Here is a 25,327-nt window from a genome sequence, read left to right as displayed (position 1 = left end):
ACAGTGAAGTATGCCTACACAGGAGCGCAATGTCGGGGACCCTGTGTGGATGACGTACGGACGCATCATCCACAATGAAGCAAGAAGGAGGACGGCATCGCAAGAAGAAGGGAAGCAATGGACCCAAGCCCAGCGGCACCCCTTGGACCGGACCGCCCACCACCCGGTGAGTATAATAAAAGCTCTTTTTCTTGTCTTGCAGGTCAGATCGGGAGCTTATTATCAACATTATAGAATGCTGTATATCAGGGCTGAAAGGCAGTGGCCGTATCTCACATCGGTCAAACCTGGTGACAGGTCCCCTTTAAGTAAGCACTAGGGTAAGTATTATAGACTGCAGTTCCAGGATTTGATAATATATATATATTTTTCTTACATCTAGAGCAGGGGTCTCAAACACGCGGCCCACGGGCCGCATGCGGCCCCAGAGGCTGCTTTATGCGGCCCGCAGGCACAGACCCCTTGACGATCCCGACCTGGTCCAGGAGGAGCCGCCGACAGCAGCGCTGAATTGCCATACAGAGACTGTCTCCCAGCACAGCATTTCCAATGCCAGCCGCCGGCCAATCAGAGGCCAGCAGCTGATATCTGCGTGTCGGCGCAGCGAGTATGACGTCATTGCCATATGCAGATGTCAGCTGCTGGCCTCTGATTGGCCGGCGGCTGACATTGAAAATGCTGTGCTGGGAGACAGTCTCTGTATGGCAATTCAGCGCTGCTGTCGGCGGCTCCTCCTGGACCAGGTCGGGATCGTCAAGGGGTCGGACTCTGTGGTGCCTGCGGGCCACATCTGCAGGAAGGCCGCCGAGGGAACGGAGGACAGGTGAGAATCATCTTTTTTTTTTTTCTATTTTATGTGTGTGAAGAACAGCACAGGGGGCACATAGCCACAACATGGGGACCGGGGTGGGGCACAGAGCCACAAGAGGGGACCTGGATGGGGCACATAGCCTCAAGATGTGGACCTGGATGGGGCACATAGCCACAGGATGGGGACCTGGATGGGGCACAGAGCCTCAAGATGTGGACCTGGATGGGGCACATAGCCTCAAGATGTGGACCTGGATGGGGCACATAGCCACAAGATGGGGACCTGGATGGGGCACAGAGCCACAAGATGGGGACCAGAGCCACAAGAGGGGACCTGGATGGGGCACATAGCCACAGGATGGGGACCTGGATGGGGCACAGAGCCTCAAGATGTGGACCTGGATGGGGCACATAGCCACAAGATGGGGACCTGGATGGGGCACAGAGCCACAAGATGGGGACCAGAGCCACAACATGGGGACCTGGATGGGGCACATAGCCACAAGATGGGGACCTGGATGGGGCACATAGCCACAAGATGGGGACCTGGATGGGGCACATAGCCACAAGATGGGGACCTGGATGGGGCACATAGCCACAAGATGGGGACCTGGATGGGGCACATTGCCACAGGATGGGGACCTGGATGGGGCACAGAGCCACAGGATGGGGACCGGGATGGGGCACAGAGCCACAACATGGGGACCGGGATGGGGCACAGAGCCACAAGAGGGGACCTGGATGGGGCACAGAGCCACAGGATGGGGACCTGGATGGGGCACAGAGCCTCAAGATGTGGACCTGGATGGGGCACATAGCCACAAGATGGGGACCTGGATGGGGCACAGAGCCACAAGATGGGGACCAGAGCCACAAGAGGGGACCTGGATGGGGCACATAGCCACAGGATGGGGACCTGGATGGGGCACAGAGCCTCAAGATGTGGACCTGGATGGGGCACATAGCCACAAGATGGGGACCTGGATGGGGCACAGAGCCACAAGATGGGGACCAGGATGGGGCACAGAGCCACAAGATGGGGACCAGAGCCACAACATGGGGACCTGGACGGGGCACAGAGCCACAAGATGGGGACCTGGATGGGGCACATAGCCACAAGATGGGGACCTGGATGGGGCACATAGCCACAAGATGGGGACCTGGATGGGGCACATAGCCCCAAGATGGGGACCTGGATGAGGCACATTAGTACAAGATGGGCGCCAGGATGGGGAACGTTGCCACAGGATGGGGACCTGGATGGGGCACATAGCCACAAGATGGGGACCTGGATGGGGCACATAGCCCCAAGATGGGGACCTGGATGAGGCACATTAGTACAAGATGGGCGCCAGGATGGGGAACGTTGCCACAGGATGGGGACCTGGATGGGGCACATAGCCACAGGATGGGGACCTGGATGGGGCACATTAGTACAAGATGGGGACTTGGATGGGGAACATTACTACAAGATGTTTTCCATTATTACTATATGATGCTAATTGTAAGACAATATTACTGTATGTGGCCAATTGGGGGAAATAAAATTGTAAAAAAAATAAAAAATAAAATAAAGCATGAAAAAATATTGGGCACTAAAAATGCTGTTTTATATGCAAACTAAAGTAAACACAAAAAAGTGCACGTTTATTATCGCCACATCCATAACGACCCAAGCCATAAAAAAATAAACACGGCAAAAATGTTCAAAAGGTGTATACAAAAAAAATGGTATCACTAAAAATGTCACATTGAACAAAGAATGCGGCCCCCCAAATTCAAATTTTTTCCATGTGCGGCCCATATACTCAGCCGAGTTTGAGACCCCTGATCTAGAGTATACGTGTCAAACTCTGGCCAGTGAGCCAAATCTGGCCCGCAGGGTGGTTAGATTTGGCCTGCTACACCAGAACCACCACCCCTATATGAGGCCCATTATGCTGTACGGAGGACTGCGCGGGGCCCATTATGCTGTACGGAGGACTGCGCGGGGCCCATTATGCTGTACGGAGGACTGCGCGGGGCCCATTATGCTGTACGGAGGACTGCGCGGGGCCCATTATGCTATACGGAGGACTGCGCGGGGCCCATTATGCTGTACGGAGGACTGCGCGGGGCCCATTATGCTGTACGGAGGACTGCGCGGGGCCCATTATGCTGTACGGAGGACTGCGCGGGGCCCATTATGCTGTACGGAGGACTGCGCGGGGCCCATTATGCTGTACGGAGGACTGCGCGGGGCCCATTATGCTGTACGGAGGACTGCGCGGGGCCCATTATGCTGTACGGAGGACTGCGCGGGGCCCATTATGCTGTACGGAGGACTGCGCGGGGCCCATTATGCTGTACGGAGGACTGCGCGGGGCCCATTATGCTGTACGGAGGACTGCACGGGGCCCATTATACTGTATCGAGGACTGTGTGGGGCCCATTATATTTCGAGCTTTTGTATTCAAACATTTCTAAGAGGCAGAGATGAAGGCATAACTGTTTTCTGCCATGTGGATACTAGTCCAGGAAGACGTGTAAGAGGAATAAAAAAAAAAGAGATTCTTAACACACGTCTGACAATGCCAAGTAACCTTTTATCTTTACTATCACTCTAGACCATCCAGCAAAATGTGCAGAACATGCTGCCGCCACCACCAATCTGTAAGGCACATTAACACTTTAATGCCAATTTGCTTGCAGCAACATAATGAAGGTATTTAAGGCATCTTCCCTGCTGGGAACCTCACACGGCTACTAAATCCTCAGGATATAATAGAAGTAATGATGCAAACATTTACAAATTCCACAACACAAAGGCAGCGGCACAGGGAATGCTCAATTTTGAGTAAGCAGAAGCATAATAGTTACATAGGCATCTGGAAGCTGTAAGGACGATATAAGGAAGAATTTAGTTCAGGCGTTCTGGAACTGAATATATATATGAGATGTATGATATAAACAGTGGCCGTCCTTCAAGAACTGCTTCAACATTAGATTGAGTTTTGCAAAATTAGTGCAAATGAAAGGTTTGATTCTCACTGTCATTTTTCAGCCACTTTTTTTGGAAATAAAAGATTGAATCACAGACTCCAGACAGTTAATAAAATGGTCGAAAATTTGTTAATTGACACAATCTGCTTGCAATGAGCAGTCTGCTCAAGACCCCTTAGGTAGATGGGGGCATCTACACCAATATATGGGAGATAGGTGATGCAGGATTAGCGGCATGGGGGGCTAGGAACCCACAATTGAAGAAACTTGAGCTGGAAACTTCAGATCTTGGCTCACTTTGAGGTCCTTTATAGATGCTAAGTTTTTGCCTGTATCTTTGAGAGTTACATTTTAGCTTGCAGAGTGTGGAGCTTCTTAAGCTTGTGGGAAGAATGGCTGGGTGAAGCTCCTGTGCAAGAGCTTTAAAGACAATGAGACTGTTCCCGTGATTTCTTACTGTTTTAATATTTTAAGGGTAAAGCAAGGTTCACACAACTCTAATTCCGTTCATTACTCTGTCAGGGGTATCAGTTTGAATCCCAAAAAGATGCATGCCGTACAGAGCCAATGACTTCAATGAGGAAAAATATGAAACTTTGTGTTCTGCTTGAACTTCTCTCCAACAATGTTATTTTTTGTTATAGGACACAATAGTGAAGGAGACTACTTAGCAAATTCAGAAGAACTGTCTAATGAACAGGGCTAAACTGTAGTATAAATCTGGCATAAGGCTACATGTAGTCCCCAGGCATTGCTCTAAAACAGCAGAAACCAAGTAGTTTCGGCACAAATCAGTGCAGTCTACAAATATGGTTTTCAGCCCAAGAGTTGCAGGACACTGTGTGGCCTCATCCTTAAAAGTGGACAAAAACCCCTTCAAATTTCCTAACTGATTTAAACAAGCACAAGACCCAGAAAAAAAATCTAAACCATACTTGCACAAAGATCTTTAATGTAGTTAAATGTCTGACCGGCTCCCAGATGAAACTCTTTATAATCGTCAGTGTATGTTTCTCCAACACTCAGATCCCATAAGTAAAACTTCCCATATCTCATTTAGTGACTCACACTACCTCAGTGATCAAGGTTTGCTTGTAATTACCTTACATACTGTATACAGCCAATGTCTGTGAGGCTTTATTGTAGAAAAATAACTACAATTGAAAAATATTGAGGCTTTTACACTGGAAGATAATTGTGAAAGGACATTGTAAAAAAAACACTTGTTTTACGATGATCTTACCATGTAAACAGGCTGCTGATTACACAAACGCTCTTCATCGGGTGAAATTTTCCTTTATGCAGAATAAAAGATGATCGTTCCCGGAGTTGCATCATCCAGCGTATACAGGATTTACATTGCCGAGAACAGTGGCAGACTACGTACTAGATCGCTCAGTGCACATCATTCACTTTGGTATGTCTGTATAAACAGGTATTTAATCGACTTACCAATTGGCGGTCGTACCGTTCCTTTGGTAGGTCTGTATAAAACGGACCCTTATGAAAAAATATGTTTAATCATTCATGGGTAATAAAATAATGGGAAAAGATAAATGTGTGAATGCCACGAGAAAAAAAAACCTACTGATGTGTTTTTTCTACCTATCAAGCGGCATTTACACTGGCTGATAATCAAAATGTATATAGAGTCCTCAACATTGAAATTGCAAAACCAAGAAGAAAAAGTTGTGGAATTATGGAAATCATAAGATCTATAGACATGTAAATGATATGCAAATGATGGAAAATGGAAACAAATTTTCAAAACTTCGTATGTGCACAAGGCAAAGAGATCCCCGCACTTACACACCTTGGGCAAATCATCAAGATCCAGCTGCTGGCAGCTCCCTTTATAATTGATGGCCAATGAAGTGCTATGTGTGTGTGATGGGAGACAAGTCCGGAGAAGCTGCAGCCTAATGTAGCACGTTTAGGCTACGCCAGCGGCTCACAGTCGCATGAGTAACATGCGGCCAGGCGATGTATTGAAAACGACTCGTGGGACACACTGGAGAAATGGGCATTACAGCATAATACAGTTTAAGGCTATGGGCAGCGTATTACAGATTTGAGATATGGTCATGTGCATGAGAGCAATAGATTTTTATTACAGAATCCCTTTTTTAATTAGGGCAAGTTGTGATTATACACAGCCAAAGGGCGACATATGGCGCATTGCTTATTCATACAATTACAGATATATTTAAAATTATTCAAGGAAAAGATAATATAAGGCATCAGTCTCCAAGATACTAAGCTCAAGATAACAGTGATTATTAATGATTCTCCGGCACAGCAAATTAGAACAGTGCCTGCATTAAACAGATAAAGTAACCGATAACGTGTGGTAATGTCCCTAGTCGGCTGCACCAAACTTGACAAATGGCCCACCCTTAGGCCTGGATCATGGGGGGGGGGGTTGAGGAGGTTATCGAGGACAAGAATTAGTGCACTAGTTATTCTTATGAATTTATAAATTTGCACCTATGTCTTTGGTAGTATTGATAGTAGCGATAGATCTGCTGGCTCCATTGCAGATTCTGACAAAAATAAAATGCAGGGCCCAATAATGAAATCCTATGAAGCCCATTATGATCAATGACCATCAGGAAAAGATTTCATTCATCATGTTAGAGATCTGGCACATATGTCTTTTTGTCTATTTTGTGGGCCATTATGCTTGTTTACTGAAGGTTTCAGCAATTCTGTAAAAAAAGCAAGGCGATAAAATATTTTTAAAAAGTTTATAAGATGTTACCTATTGAAATACCGATTTAACGGGATGAAATGAATTCAGTATTGTAAGATGAACCTTACAATTAACATGATTTGTCTCCATTAGCTTATAATTAAATGCAAATTATGTTTTAATAGACATGACCTTTCTTGTTAGTAAGCCCTATCCTCTGAGGACATCATCTACTGCCTCAGACTTAGCAGCTCAGCCAGGAAAGTCGTCCCTACAGTATAATCAACAGAACGAGTATATGAGGGAAGGAATCATCAACACAATGCATTTCACTTACAAATTATAGCTTGATATGTGGAAATTGTCTCAGAGAGGAAGAGGACATGAACTCAAGCGCCACCTATTGGAAGAAACGATCCTAAAAGTCAATATCGATCCTTCAACGAGCCTTGCAATATGACTTAGGATAAAAGGCTAGGTGAGGTTAGGTGAGGTCACTCTCCACATGGAGAAACGTTACCCCTTAGACCACAGTCTTAGCCTCTCACCCAGTCAAATCAAATCAAAAACTTTGCAATGACAAGGAGCAACATCCCGAAACAATGTGCTTGCAAATTGAGATTCTGGTTTGACTTTTATCCAAAGTCATATTGCAAGGCTCGTTGAAGGGTTGATATTGACTTTTATGTTCGCTGCTTCCAATAGGTGGCTCTGGAGGTAAAGTCCTCTTCCTCTCTGAAAAAAACAATTTGCATATTTAATTTCACAGAGGAGCATGCATGGCTTTTAAGTCTCCTCAAACTAACATGCCAGGCTTGACATGTCACTCTCTACAAGGAGAAACCTTACCCCTTAGACTATAACTTGAGATGTGAAAGACATTTATGCAGTTTACAGCCTCCTGACACTTTTCAGTAAAGGAAGAAAAAATACATAAAATAACGTCTTCAGTGATGGACCAAATTCTGCAGACTTTTGGTGTCAGATAATTCCAGGGGATGTATGTTTATGAAAAGCCTATTAATAACTGCATGTCACCCATTACGGACTCACTTGTGGGATTTGCATTGGGTTAAAGGGAGATTTTCATCCCCCCCTACCATGTTTAAGGGTCTGCCCGTGTTGGACCACAACCATTGCACCCACTGCAGTTACACCTTGTTTAATAAAAACAGCTATTGACATCAGTGTATAGTTTCTTGGTGCACTGGCTATCTCACTCTTGGGATTTGTCCAGTCCTGATACACACAAACATAAAAGCAAAACATATAAAACTGTAGATTATAGCCAATGTCATTAGGAAACATCTTCAGCGTAATGAAGAACAAGTAGTCCTAGACAGGGCCAGCATCACCACCCGGCGTACTCAGGCAACTGTCGGGGCCCTCTCGCTGTCAGGGACACCGGCACACTATGGGGCCCGTGAGTCAGGGGAGCCCGATGCCAGCGCCCGCGAGAGGGGCCGATGAATTCTTTGGCATTGTACTGTACCTAGCTTTCTGTGCTGTATCTGTGCATCATGAATTGTGATATGTGTTGAGACTCTTTCGCTCAGGGCCCAAAAAAACCTGGAGCCAGCCCTGGTCCTAGAAGTGATGACATGGCCCCCACACAACCCTGATCGCAACATCATTGAGTCTCTCTGGGATTACATGAAGAGACAAGGATTTGCTTTCATCCACAGAAGATCTGTGGTTAGTAGAGATGAGCGAACCGAACATAAAAAGTACAAGGTTCGTATGGGACAGTTAGTGTCTGGTACTGAACGTCGAACACGGATTTCTCCCAGAACTTTGTTGCAAAAGAGAAAGAAAGCAAAAGCGAGAGAGAGAGAGAAAAAAAAAAAAGAGGAAAAAAAAAGAGAGAAAGAGACTGAACTTCACAGGTCCGCTCATCCTTAGTGGTTAGTTCTTCAAGATGTTTGGAACAACCTCCCTGCTAAGTTCCTTCAAAAACTGTGTGCAAGTGTATCTAGAAGAATTAATGCTGTTTTGAAGGAAAAGGGAGGTCACACCAAATATTGATTCAATTTAGATCTCACTTTTGTTCATTCACTTTGCATTTCATTAACTGGTAAAAATTACCTAACACTTATTTTTTAATACAGCAGTCTTTCCACAATTGCCTAAGACTTTTGAACAGCACTAATAAATACACCCACATTTACAGTGGCATATAATTTGGGCACGCCTGGTCAAAATTACTCTTATTGTGATCAGTTAAGCAAGTTGACGATGAAATGATCTAAGGCCTAAGGTTAAACTTGACACATTTCCTTTGTATTTTAGGCAAAATAATATATATAATAATAGGATCAATACTTCATACATACACTGGCAGTCTGTACTGGAACCGAAACAGTAAGGCTATGTGCCCACGATGCTGAATTGATGCAGATTTTTCCTGAGTGTTTCTGCCTCTCCCTGGCAGTAAAAACACATGCGGATTTTACATGCGTTTTTTTTCTGCCAGGGAGAAGTGTTTAAGCATTTTTTGCATGTATTTTCGAATGCGTTTTTTCAAGTGCTTTTCCAAACGATTTTGAGCATCACTTGGAAAAGTGCATGACAAGTTGGTCACACAATATAAATCCATGCAACCGGCATAAATTTATATTGTGTGACGAGCTTATGCTGCTTTAAATGCAGCATCAATAGTAAAAAAAAAAAAAAAAATGTAAAAAATAAAAAAAAACATTATACTTAAAGGGGTATTCCCATCTCCAAGATGCTATCCCAATATGTAGGAAGTGTAATAATAATATTAGCAAATACCTACAATTAGAAATGTAGTATAGTATTTTTGATTTGCTATCTCTCTAACCTCATGTGCTGGCATTGCAGGACCCTAGGTATCCATGGTTAAGACCACTGATAAAGTCACAGTTAGTTAGCTAGTTGCTAGTGGTCATAATCATGGATACCTAAGGTCCTGCAATGCCTGCACATGAGGTAAGCGACATAGCGAATCTGAAGAACTATACTACATTTCTAATTGGAGATATTTGCTAATATTATTATTATTATTACACCTACTACATATTGGGATAGGATCTTGAAGATGGGAATACCCCTTTAACTCTCTGGCGGCCCTCGCTCTCCTTTCCGGTGCCGTCCTCTGTCCTCGGCGTCCCGCGGTGTTCTGAAAGGACCTGCGGTGACGTCATTTAGTCAGCTGACAGGTCACGCGACCGCTGACGTCAGCGGTCGCGTGACCATCACATGACTAAATGGAAATTGGAAATTTCCGCAGCATGTGCATAGCACATGCGGATTATCATTGGGAAACATGGCAGACAACTTAAGCATTTTTAATGCGTTTTCGCGGCGGAAATACGCAGAGGAGTTGTATAGGCTCTGTACATTGCCTGCACATAAGCTCTAAATTAAAGACACATCGCTCCTTGTAAAACAGGCAAAAAAATTTATCTAAACATAAACTAGGCAAGCCCAGAGGGGGAAATCACTAGAAGTTATTTTTTCCATAGCCACTCCAGTAATTTTAGAGCTCTCCTGCACTGAAAAAGGACATTTCTGTTAATGACATCTTATCTGCAAATTGCGGATTTTTTTTTTTTTTTATTTAAAAATCAGATGTGCACTATAACATTACCCAGGGGAACATCTGTGATACAACACAAAGTATGGTTTATTTGATTACATAGTCCGCTGCACATCTAAACACAGGCCATAATAACAGGCACTTCAAATCTAGGAACGCCATCAGAATGTGCCATGTGGGTAGCACATGAAAGCAAGTCTTATCACACCTCATCACACAGGATGAAAAGAACCAAGTGAGAACAGGCACAACAGAAAAGAAAACCTGAGCAATGAGAAAACTAAATAGAAAATTCAATTCTGACTAAACCTGCAATTGCAATAAATTTTCTTCTTGCAAAGAAATAGTCATCTCAGGCTGTAATTCAATAATAGAAAAACAATACAAAAACAAGAATATAAAGGTGATTTATTCTTAGAAAGCCTATTAACTGCTTTCATTTTCAAGAGAGCAAAATAAATAGCAGTGCTATATTCTGACAAAGTTTTTGGATGATCACGAGTAACCCTTCCCTGACCAGTCTCAAGTCCAATTAAAGCGAACCTGTCAGCAGGTATGGTATTTAGAAACCTTAAAGGTACGTCCACTACTAGGACAACTCCTTCTTATATCCCACGCTGGCCCCAATAAAATAAAAAAGCTTATACTCCCCTCCCGTTCCGGCGCCATTCCCGTGGTGTCGACACTTGTTCTCCCCTGGGCTCTGGTGCGGTGTTGTGACACATGAGCCCGGTGCCCAATCATCGCTGGCGTCACTGTCCCGGATTCCTGTCAAATTGAACATAAAGAGGAAGTCAGAGCTGCAGCTGATCTCGGACTTCTTCATGTTCAATTCGTACGAAGTTGAGGACAGTGACGCCAGCGTCACATGTCACAACACCGCACGAGAACCCCAGGAACACAAGTGCTGACGCTACTGGAACTGTGCAGGCACGGGAGGAGAGTACAAGTACCACAACTCTCGACACTGTATAAAGGCCCCCACTAGCCCTCCAAACAGGATGATGCACCCAACACAAGTTTTCTAACTGTATAATTGATTGCAAACAGTATAATGGCCCCCACATAGTTTAATGACCCTCCATAGTCCTCCATATAGTATTATGCACTCCCCATAGTGTAGCAAAATGCACCCTATTGTCCTCCATATAATAAAATACACCCCATACTCCTCCATATAGTATAATTCATCTTCTAGTCATATAGTATAGAATCTTATCAGTAGTAACTTTCTTTTCCTATCTCAGTAATGTAATAATCTGAGAATTTTGAAAATAATCTGTCCAAGAAGAGAAATACCCAGATTTCTCTGATAAGACCTATGACAAAGTTGATTATATTCATGAGTACTATTAATTTATAAAATACAGTACAGTTATGTAACAAGCCAACTCCCTGAGTTCAATGCAGGCTCAGGAACTGAGCCTGTTATCTTTGCTGACAGATTATGTCTGTGATATATGCTGCATTTACAGAATGCCTATGGGTGGGAAGTGGTCCTTCAGTTACCCCGTGACGCAATTGTGGGGCACTGGTGAGTTGCCATGGCAGTGGGGGGTCTGCTAACGATTCTCGTGTCTGTCAAGGCTGTTCTCCTGTGAAGACAGTCTTCTGGTTGGTGTTCATAGGAGTATGTGACATTAGCTATATACAGCAATATCGTGTTGTGCTCTATATAGTAGAAGTGATCAGATGATCACAAGTTCAAGTCCCCTAAGGGGCTAACAAATACAGTAAAAAGAAATGTTTTGTAAAATCTGCAAAAAAAAGAAAATACATACATACATATTGTATATATACACACATCATATTTTGCGGACTATAAGATGCACCGGACCATAGAACGCACCCCCAAATTTCGGAGTGCAAAATAGGGAAAGATGTTTTAAATACAATGATGGTGCGTCTTTTAGTCTGTTTTAACAGTAGCTTACCTGGGGGGTGGGGTGGCAGTGGAGAGGGGGTCACAGGAGGCAGGGTAGCAGCAGGCCGTGAGCGCTCAGAAGATGTTGGCCCGGTGAGCAGAGTCCCCTTTCCTGTAGATTTCCCTATAGTGGGCTTCGGTAAAATGGCCGCCTCCGGTGATGCATGTGCAGTTTGAGATCTCAATCTCTTCCAGAGCCCACTGTAGAGAAATCTAAGGGAAAAAGGACGCTGGTCGACATCTTCTGAGAGCCCAGGGCCCATAACATTACCCCACTCCTGCCTTTTGAAGCACCATCCTTGCCTCCTGTGACTCCGCTCCACCGCAGTCACGCCCCCGGTAAAATACCTTCGGATTATGAGGCGCACTCCCAGGGAGGCGAGATCTCAATCTGCGCATGCGCCGCCTCAGGTGGCCATTTTCTCGAAGCCCACAAGGGGGTTATTATTGCGGAAAATGGACTCTGCTCATCAACACAGATACCTTCTGAGATCCCGGGCACTGCAGCATCGTGAAGCAGCGACCCTGCCTCCTTAAAAAATTATGGCTCTTGGAAAAAGAAGATGCAAAAACAGAAAATAGCCATGTGAGGAAGTGGCTACATGAAGTAGCAGTTGAGCAATCAAAGTCTATGGGAAGTGCACCTGTAGTTTCATGTGATTGTTTAGAATAATCCACAACTATAAACATCTATGGTTTGATTTCTTTGCCTATGTGGATTAAATGGGTTGTTACAGACATCTGGTGAGTATTTCTTGTCAATAACACCTTTAGAAATATATTTACCGTATATACTTGTGTATAAGCCGACTTTTTCAGCACATTTTGTATGCTGAAAAAGTCCCTCTCAGCTTATACTCGAGTGAGGGTCCCACTTACATTCCGTTTGTGGATGGTGGGGTGGCGGGGAGCGACAGTAGCGATAGCTGGCTGCTGCAGCGATCACATGTGTCCGCTACTAAAGAAAATGAATATTCACTCCTCTCCACGCCCATGGGCGTGGAGAGGAGTGAATATTCATTCTCCTTAATAGCGTACACTGTCAATTGCAGCCGGGGGCACCTGCAGCGGCTCAGCAATCATCTGTGCCCGCTATTAGAGAGTATGAATATTCACTCCTCTCCACTCCCATGGGCGTCCGTATATTTCCGGTCCCGGAAAAAACGGTACCGGAGATATCCGTGTCCCATGTGTCCATGTGTGGCAACTATGTGCCACATCAGGATCACACGTACCGGCGCTTGGGAATCTGCCCTCATAATAGTTACCTGCCGGCGCTGCGATCAGCACCAGCAGGGAACAATGATGAGTAGTAGTGTCTGCTCCCGCAGTGTCCACCTGTAAAAATAAGAATAAAATAAAAAAATCCATATACTCACCAGTTCTAAGTGTCCCCCGCAGTAATCCATGCGACCGATCACGCAGAGGAGCCGGGAAGAATGAGCCGCTGCAGCTCCAGAGAGGAGAATGTGTTATTTTTTCCTGAACCGTGTCTGCTGTGCTAACCCTGTGCGGGCGGACCCGCACAGTCCTATGGACTGTACTACCTTTTCTTCTGTTTACCCGTTATGCCAAAAAAGACCTGTTTGTTTTGATGGACAGGATAGTGGTTTATGCCATGTTTTAATAAACCACTCAGAAATGTAACGGGAATCTGTCACCCCCTGGGACTCATCAGACCTCTAACATGGGCATACAGGTGATAGAAATGTAAATCTATTCATAGTGGAAAAAGGATGTTGAAAAACAGCACTAGCAAAATAAAGAATTCCAGGTGCAAAGCCTCCCAGGTATGTACCAGTCCTTTGTGATCTAATCCAAAAAAGTATGGAGGCAGCACACAAATCAAGTGGAAAAAAAATCGATTTAAATTTTAATAGCCCATGTGGCGACGTTTCGGTCCTGTGCAAAGGCTTGAGGTCACAGCGACTCCAGGGCGCCTGCACACAAGATCACTATTGGAAAAAATATATCCGGGAGAAAAAAAAAAGCGTGACTTGCGTTATAGTTGATTTGCACATGAGCGGGATCTGGAAGACGAGACTGCACGTCACAGGGCACGGTGACGTGCAGGGGGGAGGGGTGGGGTCATTGAAATTTACTAAGCAGGCGGGGATTTCTTCCCGTCCCCTGGCCCGCAAGAATGAGAAAGCAGATTTAATAAAAAGACATTTCAAAGCAACCAAACCTCTAACATGGGCCATACAGGCAAGTATAGATTTACATTTCTATCACCTGTATGCCCAAATTAGAGGTCTGATAACTCCCAGGGGATGACAGATTCCCTTTAAAGGAACAGCATTCCTGCATCTACCTCTGTGTGCAGCTGAGTGAGCGATCTACCATTTTATATATATTTTATCTGCTTCAAGCCTTTGTGCAATATTGATTGCCCCTGATGGCCACAAGTACTGTCACAGCCAACATTGAGACATTAAGCTACGTATGACGTGCTCTATTGTGCTAAGACGTAGTCCACATACACACAGCTTATGAAGCAAGATACCTGCATGTACGTTAGTGGGAGGATGGATAGATTGCATTGCAAGAATCCCATTATCAATAGGCACAATACAGGAGAATGCAAGATTAGGAGGAAAATATCCTCAGGCAATCGTTTCTGCTAAATGGCAGAATCAGACTTCAAACATCAAAAAGCCTCTCTAATAAAAGTGACCCATATACAGATCTTACATAATCCTTCAGCAGGGAATACTTAAAGTTTTCTTTAATTACATTCCTGGGCATTTTTCACAGACTTTCTGCCTGTAATTTGTTTCAGTTTTGGTCAAGTGTTCACTCCTGCAAATATCTGTACATTTATTTTATGCAGAAAACTGCAATTCGCTCTATGATCTCCCACAGTCAGTGGCCCGTGGAGGTAACTATGGTTAACAGGAGAAGACGATGATATCAAGCAACAAATCAGCATGACAGAAAGATATCAGCGGCCATGTCCTTGTTAACACTTTCTCATGAGCTGAGACGATGATCACTGTAATGATGTAAGGTCATTTTCTGGCAGGGCTGAAATTCTGTGGAAAAGGGTCTTTAATTTTTATAGCAAGGAATGGCGGTGCTTTTTTTTTTTTGCAATTCATCTGATCACTCTTGGAAATTTGCGTCAGTCTCAAAACTTTTAACTGTGACTGTATACATTACATGTATTCCTGAAAGGGGAAGTCCATCATTCTATATTAATAGGTTATTAGGGGATTTTTTTTGCTGTAGCTCCAGTAACATGCGTGCAGAGACACAGTTCATAGTTCTGCAGAACATAAATCCTCCCCTCTCCTGATGCAGAGATGGTGTTGCATTGTAAATTAGTGCAATAAATACACCACATGTCAACAAGCTAAGCGCTCAATTTTTTTCGGTCAGATTACTGTATAATGTTTGGCATACCATTCATTTTTATGCCAGTTCAAAAAACAAATGCCATGTATTTTTGCTTGCCAATTTTAGCAGCCACCTCTCCACTAATAATTTGTAACAGGGCCTCGTTCTTTGGGACCCACATCTATAATAGATCTACTGCAAAATCCTTTGAATAAGCTATAACTGTATGAGAGGCATGTTTAGAGAAGATAATTTGGTACTTGGGAAACTGACATATGTAATGATATATCCGTCACATGCAGAGAGTACTTGTTGGGTGTTCAAGGGGAGTGATTCATGACATAAGGGATCCTTGCCATATTCCCCTGAGTATGCCGCTAGTTGGCTAAACATGTCAGGAAGGCTTAGTGTCTAACAGTTTTTGAATGGCTGGAATATCTGGCTAGCAAGTGGTACTAGTAGGTGGCAGCTATCCAGTATTTTTACTGTCTGCATAACAGTGTCACAGACATGGTGACCGGTGACAACCTGAGATAATAGGTGTCTACAGTCACAAAATAGAGTTGTACAATCAAAATTGTCAATATGTAGCAAGTAATATACCACATCTTTAAGAATAGGTTCACACACATACAGTGCCACCCATTGATCACAACTTCAGGACGGAATACCCGAAAAACGGGTTCCCGATGGGAATCGTGATTTAGCTATTCACTTCAATAAAGCCGACTGAGTCACACTGGACACTGTCTGGCAGGGGAGCACACAGACAGAAGAGAGCCCCGTACATGAACAGTAAATGGGCCCTTTACAGTCCAACAGTTCATCATAATGTGCAATTCCTCCTGCTTTGGGGATGGCAGTAGGCCCCCTGACCTCTTGGGCCCCTATGCGGCTCCACCAATGGTATGTCCGCCCCTGGTCTGGCCTCTGTCCTGGAAAAAAATCGTCTTTTTCAGACATGCACAAAAAAGCGTTCTGCTACATTTTTGTGCGTATATGAAAAAGATGAATACTGCAAGGATGGAGGACATGATGTCCAAAGTGACTCCGTTGGCTTTATCGAAAGGAATTGTTCCATCGAGGTTCCTGTCAGCATATGATTTTTCGGGGATTCTGACACCTCAGCGGAGAGCACTGCAGTTATCTGCAAAATAATAGGGTGTTTATAACAACTGAGAAAAAGTTCAATCCTCATTATATTATTTATTTCCATATGCACAAAGGCACTGGGAACTGCACATTCAATTCCAAATGAAAACATGAACAAAACATACATTTTTAAACTGAAATTTAAGACAAGGGAATAATCGGCTGCTCAAAAAAATAGCAGTGTCTGCATTTTCATTTACAAACCCGAATATTTACAGTATAAACTGAAATTTGTTTACAGACTTTCCTGTTAATCACTGAACTAATATTTCATTGTATAACCTTTATTTCTGATAACTGCTTCACATCTGTGTGGTATGGAGTCAACTAACATCTGACACCTGCGAACAGATATTCCAGCCCAAGCTGACTGGACTACAATCCACAGTTCTTTTGAATTCTTAGGTTTTGTATCAAAAACAGCATTGTTGATGTCACTCCACAAATTCTCAACTGGACTGAGGTCTGGGGCTGGCCACTTCATGACATCAATCTTGTTGGTCTGGAACCAGGATGTTGCCCGCTTGCTGGAGTGTTTGGGGTCATTGTTTGTCCTGCTGAAACACCTATTTCAAGGGCATTCTTCTTCAGCATAAGGCAACATGACCTCTTCCAGCATTTTGATATATTCAAACTAGTCCACATAGTGCCTGGTATGCGATAAATGGGCCCATCTCCATAGTATGAGAATCATCCCCAAACCATTATGCTTGTACCTCCATGTTTTACAGTCTTTACAGTGTACTGAGGCTTGAATTCAGTGTTTATGGGTCATCTCACAAACTGTCTGCGGCCTTTAGACCCAATAAGAACAATCTTGCTCTCATCTGTCCATAGAATGTCACACCACTTCTCTTTAGGCCAGTCAATGTGTTCTTTGGTAAACTAACATTTTTAACATCTATTTTTCAGCAATGGTACTTCACATGGGTTTCTTGCAAATAGTTTGGCTTCATGAAGGCATCTTCTGATTGTTGCAGGACTCAAAGGCAACTGAAGATCTTTGATCTCCCTGGAGCTGATCACTGGATGCTTCTTTCCCATTCTTGGGATTCTATGATCTATGCGGATGGTATTATTTATTTTCCTACCATGTGTTTTGTTTGCCATTTTAAAGCATTGCAAATCATTTTAGCTGAGCAGCCAATTCAATTATTGTATGCTTTATTTTATATGTTTTCCTCTCTCCGATCAACTTCTTTCTACTTCGATGCAAAGTCTGAAACGGTCCATTTTACTCACTGAGCAAGGGCTAAAACCAGTAGGTACAACATTTGCTGCCCTTCTTGTTTAAATAAGGGCCATGATTGCCACCTGTTTCTTCACAGAATGAATGACCTGACTAATTGAACTCTGCACCACTATTAATTAGAACACCCCCTTTCATTAATTGAGTCAGTTACACCCAATTAGCAGCGTGCATGTCATGACTGTTGATTCTGTTGGTTGCCCATTACTAGCCTACAGCTAGTTATGTGATTTTTTCGCTTGTTGTAATATCTTTTCTGCCCAAAACAGTAATTAAACACATTAGTGATGTTAGACTGCTATTATTTTGCACATAACTATGTTGATGCACCGGATGTCAGGAACGATCCTATACAAAACTACTGGGTCAGTTCTAGCATAAGTCTCCCTTTGGCATTTCACTACCATAGAAGATGGGAAATAATGATGACTGGAAACATTTGTTTTTTTCCAAATGATTAACCAAACGTTTTAACATTTTTTTCCCTTCAATACACATTATTGGAAATGTTAGCCTAATTCTACTGGCAATTTAACCGCTTCCCGACCGCCCACTGTACATAAACGTCGGCGCTGCCTGGGCTCTGTGTGAACGGTCGATGGTCCCGCAGCTCTCAGGACCCCCAGGGTCCTGCAAGTGCTGCGGTTGCGGTTCAGAGCGACAGCGACATGATTGGATCAGGTCCCAATGATGTTAACCCTTTGCTATCTTCTATATGCCGCAATCTATAGTGATCGCGGCACATAGAAGATAGTGAGAGGAGAGGGGGTCGTCCACTTGCCTCTCCGACGGCCCCCTGATGCCTTCCTGGACCTGCAGTTGTTATGGCAGCTGGAGGTCACATGACCGCCTCCAGATCTGCCATATATGGTGTCCTGCTAGGCTCAGCCGGCAGCTGAAGCCTAGCAGGAGACAGACAGTGTGAAACTGTCAGCAAACTTCTCATGCAATGTAATACATGTCTATTACATTGCATGAGAACAGTGATTAGAAAAATAAAAATTAATGTCCCATACAGGGACTAAGTAAAAATGTAAAAAAAAGTCTAAAAAATGTTTTCAAACTGTTAAAAAAAAAATAAAATCACAAAATAAATAAAAATAAATAAATAAAATATTAAACCAATAAATCCGTATATTTATGCAAAAACAAAAAGAGTACACATATTTGGTATCGCCGGGTCCGAAACAACCCGATTTATAAAACTGTCACACTAATTAACTCCTTCTGTGCACACCGTACTAAAAATAAATAAAAAACGGAGCAAAAAACTCTGTTTTTTCATCATATCGCAAAACAAAAAGTGGAAAAAAATGCGATCAAAAAGCAAAATGGAAATAAAAATGGTACCGCTGAAAACGTCATCTTGTTCCGCAAAAAAAAAAGCCGGCATACAGCTCCATCAGCCAAAAAATAAAAAAGTTATAGCTCTCAGAATAAAGCGATGCAAAAAAAATATTTTTTCTATAAAATTGTTTTATTGTGTAAAAGCGCCAAAACATAAAAAAAAATACAGTAAGTAGTATCGCTGTAAATGTACTGACCCGAAGAATAACGCTGCCTTATCACTTTTACCACAAGCAGAACGGCATAAAAAAAAACCTCAAAAAACAAATTCCTGAATTGTTGGTTTTTGTTAATTTTACTTCCCAAAAAACGGAATAGAGAGCGATCAAAAAATGTCACGTACCCAAAAATGGTACCAATAAAAATGTCAACTCGTCCTGCAAAAAACAAGCCGTCACATGACTCTGTCGGCCGAAATATGGAAAAATTATAGCTCTCAAAATATGGCGATGCAAAAACTAGATTTTGCAAAAAAAAGCGTCTCTTAGTGTGTGACAGCTGTCAGTCATAAAAACCCGATATATATCTGGTATCTCTGTAATCGCACCGACCCGAAGAATAAAGTCGTCTAATCACTTATACCGCACGAGGAACGGCGTAAAAAATAAATAAAACCAATTCTTCACCTGTTACTGATTTATTATGTCTCCCAAAGATAGCAGTAAGGCTCTGCTCACACTTATCCTGCGCTCTGCGCTGAGCACTTACACCAGAGTTTCCGTGTAAATCTCTGAAATACGTGATTCAGGCGGAACCCATGACGGAAGATTCCCTGTAATGATATAGGCTACTGTGGATGCCGTCTGGCCTGTGATCCCACGGTGTCAGTTTTTTTTAGGTGTGCATAAAAGTGCGGTTGGACACAGTTTTGTGTACTTCTGAAAAAAAGGACACCACTAAACAGAGGCCAGACGGAGTCCAGAGTAACTCTGCTGCCTCATTATAGTGAATGGATCCTGCAGTGGTTTCATCTGAATTACATCACTTGGAAACTTAGATGGAAACCCCGATGTAAGTGCTCAGCCTAGAGCGCCGGATAAATGTTACGTAAAATGTTCCCAATAAAAGCTTCAACTCGGTCCTCAAAAAAAGCTAGTCCTCACTCAGGTCCGTCATCTGTTAAAAATATAAGGGACTTCCAAGTTACTGGTAGCAGAAAGGCTCTGGAAAAGCGAAATGGCCCTTGCCCCCCAAAAGAAATTCAGAAAATTTTGTGCTTCCAAATCCAAATGCCTAATCTACAATAATTTGTTCTCCAAATGTCGAATAGCGCTAAGTCCCTCCCAGATCTCACCGTATGGCTAAGCGGTACGATACAGCCACATATGGGGTATTGCCACTTTTAGAAGAAATTGTGTAACACATTTCGGCACCATTTTTACCCTGTGTGAAAATGTAAAATCTGAGGGTAAAACATTCTTTTGTGGTAAAAATACAATTATGTTTTCTTCACTGCCCAATGGTATAAATGTAAAAAATTTAAAATACTCACTACTTCCCTAGATGAATTCCTTGAGAGTCGCATGTCAGCGACTCTTCAAATGTGACATGGTGTCTGCAAACTATCCCAGCCAACATAGCGCTCCTTTCTCTTCCGAACCCTGCCGTACACTAAAGCAGTGGTTTTCCCCCACATATGGAGTATCGGCGTACTCAGGAGAAATTGCACAACAAATCTCATGGTGCAATTTCTCCTGTTACCCTTATGATAATGCAAAATTAGGGGATGAAAAACAGGTTTTGTGGGAAAAATGTGAAAATTTTATTTTTACGGCTCAATATTATAAACTTCTGTGAAGCACCTGGGGGTGCAAGGTGCTCACCACACATCTAGATAAGTTCCCTAAGGGGTCTAGTTTCCAAAATGGTGTCACTTGTGGGGGGTTTCCACTGTTTAGGCACATCAGGAGCTCTCCAAAAGCAACATGGCGTCCGCTAATTATTCAAACAAATTTTACATTCAAAAAGTCTAATGGCGCTCCTTCCCTTCGGAACCCTGCAGTGCGCCCAAACAGTGGTTGACCTCACATATGGGGTATCAGCGCGCTCATGAGAAATTGCACTACAAATTGTGTAGTCCATTTTTTTCCTGATACCCTTGTGAAAATAAAAAAATTGGGTCTAAAGTAACATTTTTGTGAAAAAAAGTTAACTGTTCATTGTTTTCTTCCACATTCCAAAAATTCCCGTGAACCACCTGAAGGGTTAATAAACTTATTGAATGTGGTTTTGAGCACCTTGAGGGGTGCAGTTTTTAGAATGGTGTCACTTTGGGGTATTTTCTGTCATGAAGGCCCCTCAAAGTCACTTCAAATAAGATGTGGTCCCTAAAAAAATGTTTTTGTAAATTTTGTTGGAAAAATGAGAAATCGCTGGTCAACTTCCTAACAAAAAAAAATTTTGGTTCCAAAACTGTCCTGATGTAAAGTACACATGTGGGAAATGTTATTTATTAACTATTTTGTGTGACATATCACTCTCTGATTTAAGGGCATGAAAATTCAAAGTTTGAAAATTGCTAAATTTTCACCAAATTTCCCGATTTTTTCACAAATAAACGCAAGTGATATCGAAGAAATTTTACCACTACCATGAAGTACAATATGTCACGAAAAAAACAATCTCAGAATCAGGGGAATCCGTTGAAGCGTTCCAGAGTAATTACTTCATAAAGTGACAGTGGTCAGAATTGAAAAAATTGGCCTGGTCACGAAGGCAAAAACAGGCTCTGGGCGACGTGGTTAATAAAAGTTACATTTTATTCACTACCATTTGGTGGAAAGGAAGGTGTTTATTAAGGGAAATGAACGTTAAGGTGGATGGTCTGTCGCTTGAGACACTCTGTGAGCCAGAACAGGGGGGGGTGGGGGTGACGGGCTTGACCCAGATTACCATTCATATTGATGCCTGCTATGTAATATTTCGCACCCCCTACAATGGGTGACAGCCATCTTATCTGATGTGTTCGGACAGTTTTAGTAGAAGTTTATTTTTTGTCAGTTGTCCATATGTTCTGTTATTTGTTTCTGCCAGTAAGATAACTTACAGGAAACTTAGACTATATTCACACAGATTTTATTAAGGCGTTGAAAACGGACATGATTTTCAAGTCAAAACCTCTTCAGCAAGGACCCATCCAGATGTCAGTTTTACACGTAAAAGTGCTAACCATCATTTTCACAGATACACTGTAGTGGGTGCATGTTCTATGTGGCTTTCCACATGTCCATGTTATTTTATGAGCCAAGTGTTCCGCAACAAAAAAAAAAAGGATGTTATAGACCAAACTCGCCAGTGGATGTCTATTGGTCCATGAAGGATAAAAAAAAGGATCATAAGACTCTAGAATATCATCCTTGTTTCATCGTATGCTCTCCATTTTCACTGACTGATAGAAGAAACTTGAGAAACTTCAGGGGTTTTTTTCATACAAGACAAACTGATGGTAAAAGCGGATACTGACCAAACTGATGAGAATCTGATCAAAAACATTGTTAAAAGTTGGTCCACGTGTTTGGGGAAAACAGAAGGTGGAGTTTTTGGAGAAGTTTTCTTTTCCTGGAGACTTTTAGTGGCTTTTTACCCCCTAATCTTTTTAGCAGCCTTTTGCTTTGACGGTGCCTAGTTTGGAGCAGCTTCAATCAGCATCCGCATCAGAGGAGTGCGATGCACATTTGCTCCACCAGGCATTATTCCAAAACTCTTCAGAAGCAAAGCCGCTCAAAAAACTCCTCAGCAAAGTGGATTTCCCATAGAAATGAATGGGATGAGTTTTCCTACATGCGGCAGAGGGCTTATTACGTCAACATTATGTGCCAAGAAACGTGCACATTTTTATAATATTCTTTTGCTTTGTCTATGATTGTGTTTGATTTATAATAAAAATTCAGATTGTTACAACGGTCTTCTCTTTTTTGAATAGTAAGAGCTTTCCAAGTGTTTGTTTTTTTTGAGGAGAGAGGTGATGCTCCAAAAAAAAAACTCTGTTTAAACATAGCCTTAAAAAACCATTAGAGCAGAGGTCCCCAACCGCCGGTCCGCGGACCAGGACCGGGCCGTTGGGGTTTTTCAGCCGGTCCGCGGGGAGAGGGGGCCCCTCCAGCCTCCAGCAGGGCCGCCATCAGGGCATGACTGCCCTGACTCCAGTATGGGGCCCGGCCGGTAGGAGCCCCCTCGGAGCCCCCCTCTTGTGCGTCTCTCTCCTCATGGGGCCCCCGGCCACATGCTAAGCGCCGGGTCCGGGACATCTTAGCGCCGCGCTGCTGCGGCAGCACCTTCATGATTCCCCTGACTTCCGGTCATGTGACGGCGCCGTCACATGGCCGGAAGTCAGGAGAACCTGGTGTCAGCGATTTGGACGAGCGCCAGGATTCTGCAGGGATCGCATGGGGGTAAGTATAACAAGTTTTATTTTTTTTTAAATACAATTAACTAGGAGTGGGGGGAATGGGAGATGCACATGGGGGGAGGGGAGAGATGAGAGATGCACATGGGGGAGTGGAGAGATGAGAGATCCACATTGGGGGGAGGGGAGAGATGAGAGATCCACATTGGGGGGAGGGGAGAGATCCACATTGGGGGGAGGGGAGAGATGAGAGATGCACATGGGGGAGGGGAGAGATGAGAGATCCACATGGGGGGGGAGGGGAGAGATGAGAGATGCACATGGGGGAGGGGAGAGATGAGAGATCCACATGGGGGGGAGGGGAGAGATGAGAGATGCACATGGGGGAGGGGAGAGATGAGAGATGCACATGGGGGAGGGGAGAGATGAGAGATCCACATGGGAGGGGAGAGATGAGAGATGCACGGGGGGGATGAGAGATGCACGGGGGGGATGAGAGATGCACGGGGGGGATGAGAGATGCACGGGGGGGATGAGAGATGCACGGGGGGGATGAGAGATGCACGGGGGGTGGGTGAGAGATGCACGGGGGGTGGGTGAGAGATGCACGGGGGGTGGGTGAGAGATGCACGGGGGGTGGGTGAGAGATGCACGGGGGGTGGGTGAGAGATGCACGGGGGGTGGGTGAGAGATGCACGGGGGGTGGGTGAGAGATGCACGGGGGGTGGGTGAGAGATGCACGGGGGGTGGGTGAGAGATGCACGGGGGGGGGTGAGAGATGCACGGGGGGGGTGAGAGATGCACGGGGGGGGGGTGAAAGATGCACGGGGGGGGTGAAAGATGCACGGGGGGGGGTGAGAGATGCACGGGGGGTGGATGAGAGATGCACGGAGGGGGATGAGAGATGCACGGGGGTGAGCTGCACATGGGGGGGGTGAGAGATGCACATGGGGGGGTTATGTTTACATAACTTTGCTGCCTTATGAAGGGCGGGGGGGGCCCCCAAAAATTTCTTGCACAGGGGCCCACTACAGTCTGTGTCCGCCCCTGGGATGAAGTAAATGCAGCTGAACAGCAGCTGTCAGGACAGCTGCCCTGTCCTGCTGCAGGGCGTGATGGGGCCTCAGTGATGCGGCTCCTGGCACAGCACATTATGTGGGGCTCCTGGCATAGCTCCTGGCGGGGACCTGGTCTACACTATATGATAAGTATGCACTAAACTCCAAATCCCTCCATTACCCCGCCCCCATATGACCAAAGCCCCGCCCACCCCACCCCCTCCTTGCTGGGCCATGGAAAAAATGATCTTGCTTCAAGCCGGTCCCTGGTGCAAAAAAGGTTGGGGACCACTGCATTAGAGTATCTACAAATTACATCTTTTTCCAACCTTTTTTTGAGGGATCCACTCAAAAATGGCACTTATAAAAAGGATAGTCCTATTAATTTGTATAGGGTAATGACTTTCTGGAAATGTATTCAGGCTTTTGAACATCTTTTAGACATTTTCAAAGATACCAAGCTTTTAAAAGAAGTGACCTGTCCATCCTTCTGACGGCTTCCGCTAAGAAAACGCTCATTAAAAGGGAACTTGTCATGTCCCCAAATGCTAATCGTCTGCAGATATGGGGTTAATCCACAAGTTAATATCTTTCTCAAAATCTGCAGCCGTCGTATTGAAAGTCCAGGTACTGGGAGGAAATTAACGTTACTTCTCCCGGCAGTCTTCAGCTTTCAGTCATAGAGGCCTCAACTACAGTCACCGCTCAGTATCCCCGCCATTGACTGACAGCCGGCTCGGCACCGATAGAGATGCACCTCTATGACTGAAATCCAGCAGCTCCCGGGAGAATAAAGTTAATTTCCTCCCAGCAGCCGGGCTTTCAGAACAGAGACTGGGCAGCTTTAGAACAATATCAGTCTGGAGA

The 25,327-nt window shown here is 44.1% G+C and overlaps 1 protein-coding gene across 1 annotated transcript in view; it reads right to left on the bottom strand.

The window, feature by feature from the left end:
- Nucleotides 1-25,327, bottom strand: part of MCC (MCC regulator of WNT signaling pathway) — a 367,192-nt gene that overhangs the window by 340,228 nt on the left and 1,637 nt on the right. The gene's annotated exons all lie outside the window — the stretch shown is intronic.

Source organism: Phyllobates terribilis, unplaced genomic scaffold, assembly GCF_046119375.1.
Source record: "Phyllobates terribilis strain yellow unplaced genomic scaffold, ASM4611937v1 Scaffold_1__5_contigs__length_1240528914, whole genome shotgun sequence".
Classification (NCBI taxonomy): Eukaryota; Metazoa; Chordata; class Amphibia; order Anura; family Dendrobatidae; genus Phyllobates; species Phyllobates terribilis.
This window is presented reverse-complemented; position numbering and strand designations above follow the sequence as displayed.